Source organism: Myotis davidii, unplaced genomic scaffold (genome assembly GCF_000327345.1).
Source record: "Myotis davidii unplaced genomic scaffold, ASM32734v1 scaffold415, whole genome shotgun sequence".
In the NCBI taxonomy this organism is placed as follows: domain Eukaryota; kingdom Metazoa; phylum Chordata; class Mammalia; order Chiroptera; family Vespertilionidae; genus Myotis; species Myotis davidii.
This window is the reverse complement of record NW_006287951.1, coordinates 5,523,036-5,527,169: the sequence shown is the minus strand read 5'-3', so window position 1 is coordinate 5,527,169 and position 4,134 is coordinate 5,523,036.

Genomic DNA, 4,134 nt, shown 5'->3' with positions numbered 1-4,134 from the left:
TCCTTGCAGCTGAATGCAACCCTGACTGCAAAACATTCTATCATATGGATGTATCGCAACGTAATGTTAAAAATTCCCTACTGGTTCACTGCTACTATGAATATCCTTGCAGCTGAATGCAACCCTGACTGCAAAAACATTCTATCATATGGATGTACCGCAATGTAATGTTAAAAATTCCCTACTGGTTTACTGCTACTAAGAAAAGCAACGCAATGAATATCCCTCAACACATTTTTCTGTGTTTCTCCAATTATTCACTTTGGCTTTATTCCTAGGAGGGAAATTATTGGTCCAAAGAGCAGACAGTTTCTGGAGGATTTTTTGTTTGTTTTGTTTTGTTGTTTCCCTCTGGATACAGCTTTCAAATGGCCATGTAGGCACTGTCATGCCATTGATACTTCTGCCAGCTACAGGTAAGTCAGGTTGACTTACAGGCCACTTCCTGAAGCAGAAGCTAAGTTGGTCACTGCCCATTAAGGGTGAGTGTCCCCAGGGTTGCCCTGACCAGGAGGCCTATGTGTGATCGGAGCCTTGGAGGGGCTGGTTCTGATCATAGGAGGGCTGCTGCTTTCCCTGCTAGCTGCAGCTTCTGCTGGCTCCCATCCCCAAAGGCTGAAAATTCTAGCTCAGGGTCTCTCAACCTCTGCATATTGACGTTTGGGGATGAATTATTCTTTGTTGTAGGGGCTGTCCTGTACATTGTAGAATGTTTGGCAGCGCCTCTGGCTTCTACTTACTACCTGCCAATAGCATCGCCCCCCAGGTGTGATAAGCAAAAATGCCTCCACCTTGTCAATTGTTCCCAGGGGGCAAAATCAGCCCCCATTGAGAACCACTGGTCTCCCCTAAAACCTGCTTAAGGAATAGCTCAATTCCCAGAAGATTGGGAAGGTGTGTGACCAGAGGTAGAAAAGACTGTAATCGGTAAGGGGGTGGATGTCAGGCTGGCATCGAAGAAAGACAGAGCATCCGCTGACCCCCACAGTGTGTCCCTGTGACTAAGAGGCTCCAAAAAGCAAACCCATAAAGCAACACATCACGAAAGGCATCAAGAGCAGTCTGCTCTGGGGGCCTCACAGTCATGTAAGGACACCCCATAGTGACTCATGCAGTTACTGCTGGCTTATTTAGATTTTTTTTGAACCTCTTAGCACCTCCAATGTGCTGCCAACAATTCTTGCATTTGAAAGTGTACCACGTTGCAAACCACAATTCCAGCTTGAGCTCTGCAAATCCCCCTCCCCCACCTCGTAATGAGGGATTATTTTATTCGCTACAATAGCAAACACACACAGACCTGATCCTTGCTTTCCCAAAGCCCAGTCAGTTAAGGAAGTTGGACTATTAAGCAAGAGATTGCAAGAGCAAGATGGATGACCTGGGCTTTAGTTTGCTCATCTGCCAAGTGGCTAGGATCCACGGTCATCCACCCTCTCAGGGTTGCTGGGTGACCATGGGCAGTGTTTGTGGAGCTGCCCTGAGGAAAAGGCAGCCCTAGACAGGACAAGGCAGAAAGTAAGGAAAGAGATAGCAACCGAGTTCTATGAGCACAAAGAAAAGGAAGCAGATGTTGCTTAAAGGCAACCCCTCTTTCTGTCTTTATGGGCTCCTGGGTGAATTAAATTTCATCATTCTAGTCGTGTGGGGTGGAGACCCTAAAATCAAAATGATTAAACAATATAGATGTTTATTCTGCTCTCATGTAAACATCTGAGCCAGAATGGCCTCTCTGCTCCGAAAGTCACGGGGGCCCAAGTTCTTTTTCCCTCGTTGGGCTCCCATCCCTAGAGTGTTGCCCTCATCTGCTTGGCACTCCAGCCAGCACGGAGGAAGAAGGGGGAAGGAGGGCACGCCTATGTCCTTCAAGGGCATAAGTCAAAGTTGCTCCACTGATGTGCCAGAGCTGGATCCCAATGGTTCCAAGAGATGGTCATGCACACGTGCTCATAACTCATAATTGTAGCTTAAAATCAGCTGTGGCAGGAGTGTTTACATCATGGACATTGGCAAACACGACAATCTGCTTTATTTTCCCTTAAGATACATTTTTTTAAACAATTACCAGCAAGCCCTCACACACTTTTCTGCTCACAATCCACTGGTGAGAGAACATAGTAACAAGATCACTGCTTAGCTGCAAGGGAAGCTAAGAAATATAGTCTCCAGTTGTACAGTCATGTGCTCAACTATAAATCTTATTGCTGGGGAATGAGGGTAGACCAGATACTGGTACAACTAGCAGATTCTGCCCCCAGACTAGTTGAAGGGATTGTACCCAGGAGGTGAGGCCTGGAGTCCACAGGTGGTGGGCTGGTTTCAGGGACCTCTTCCAGGCAGACCACTTGGGCAACAGTCCAAATGGCTCCAGGCAAGGTCCCATGCACACAGGCCAACCTGGTCGATGGGAAGCACTAACAAATACTGACCTGACACTTGCCAAATACAACACCCCACCTCCTACTCACTGCCACAATTCACATGTCTTCTGGGTTCTCTGAGCCCTGAAGCCCTTCCCAGCAGCCCAAAGTGAGGGTAGACATCCCCCACCACCCTGCTCAGGGCTCACCCACTGCAGCAACTTTCTACAAAATCCTCCTGCCAAATCTCCCTTTCTTCTCCCACTCCCTCAAGAATGAGGGGTTTTTAAAGCCATGAAATCAGTTCTCCAGATTCCCTTTGAAAAATACGTACATATCCTGAACTGCTGCATCACTCATTTTACTATTTGATCTCTAATTGATCTTGGCAATTCAGCGGAAGCCACCAGTCCACCATCCTGTTCCTCTGCTCTTCTTAGCAGCTCCGAGACCCCGCTACTGTGGGTGATTGTAAATACACAATCCAAGCTGTGGACATTAACTAGTAATGTTGATGGCCAATTCAGGAGTCAATCTCCCCAAATTGACAGCTCTCATAGTTTCTGGGTCTCCATCTCAGGCTCTGCTTTCTAAAGGGCTAGGCTCTGTCACCCCAAGTCTGTCCACCCACCTGAGCAGATTGCTCTTAGACCCAGGCAAGCAGGGCTCCTGCCCTGAACCCCCATGCGCCCTACTTTACACGGCACTACTCTGGCTTCTCTGACTATACCCCTGATCCCAGAATAAGGAGTCCACAGATCCAACAGGGCATGGCCATCTGCACATGATCCCCCTCTAGAGCGCAGTTCAGGTCCCCAGGACTTGGGAATTCCTGAGCCTCTTTGCAGGGTCGGAGTGAGCTTCTTCCTTGCTCCATCCTCCAATGGCAAGATGAGGCCTGGTGTATGTGCCTCTTGACCTGTGAGATGACCAAGGGTGACTGTTTGGTGACTAAGCTTGGACAACAACTGTGTGTCTACACAACTGTATGCAAAACCCCTCCTAGAGCAAGGCTGAGCCTGGGTGGGGAGAAAATAGGGGTGGGCCATGGTTTGGGGGCTGGCTCACCCTAGGCTGCTGCGTTCCAGTGCAGAATTCCTAGGCATCTGAGAATTCCAAATTTAAATCCAGCCTTCTAGATCGCTACAAAGGGGCGCTTGTCAAGGTAGAGGAGAAAAACACATTTTAGTTAACTTTGTTAGCTAGGTTTATAAATTACACAGACATGTGGTCTGAGGACCTCCATCTGTACTCTTGCCCTAGGTCTCCATGTGTTAGGAGTGGCCCAGCCGAGAATTCCTTTCCTTTGGTTCCATGTTAATCAGGCCAGAAAATGGCATTTATGAAGCACCTCCGTCTCCGAATAACTCAGCAGTTAGACTGATAAGGCAAGAACCAGCACCCGCTGTGTGCTTCACTAAAGGTGTTTACCTGTTGCATCTGCAAAATATGTGCAAAGTATGAAGCAGGTGGGTCCTTGGGGGAGGGAGGGCAGGCTTGGCTCTACCTTGACGAGATGTTACTAAAGCTGGCAGGATCATTTGGGAGGGGGTGGGACAAGACAGAGTCAAGACACTGGGCAAAGAAGGGTTGAAGATACACTCTTTAAATGTGCCCCTCATTGAAGAAAAGTATTCACTTTGGTATGTTTTAAATAGAATGTTTTAAATAGGAACCTTAGACATTATCTAGTCCAGTGGTTTCAGGCTTTTGTTTTGTTTTTTTTTTGTCAGCAAAATAAAAAAGTTATATCAAAGTGAAAATTTAAGTAAAA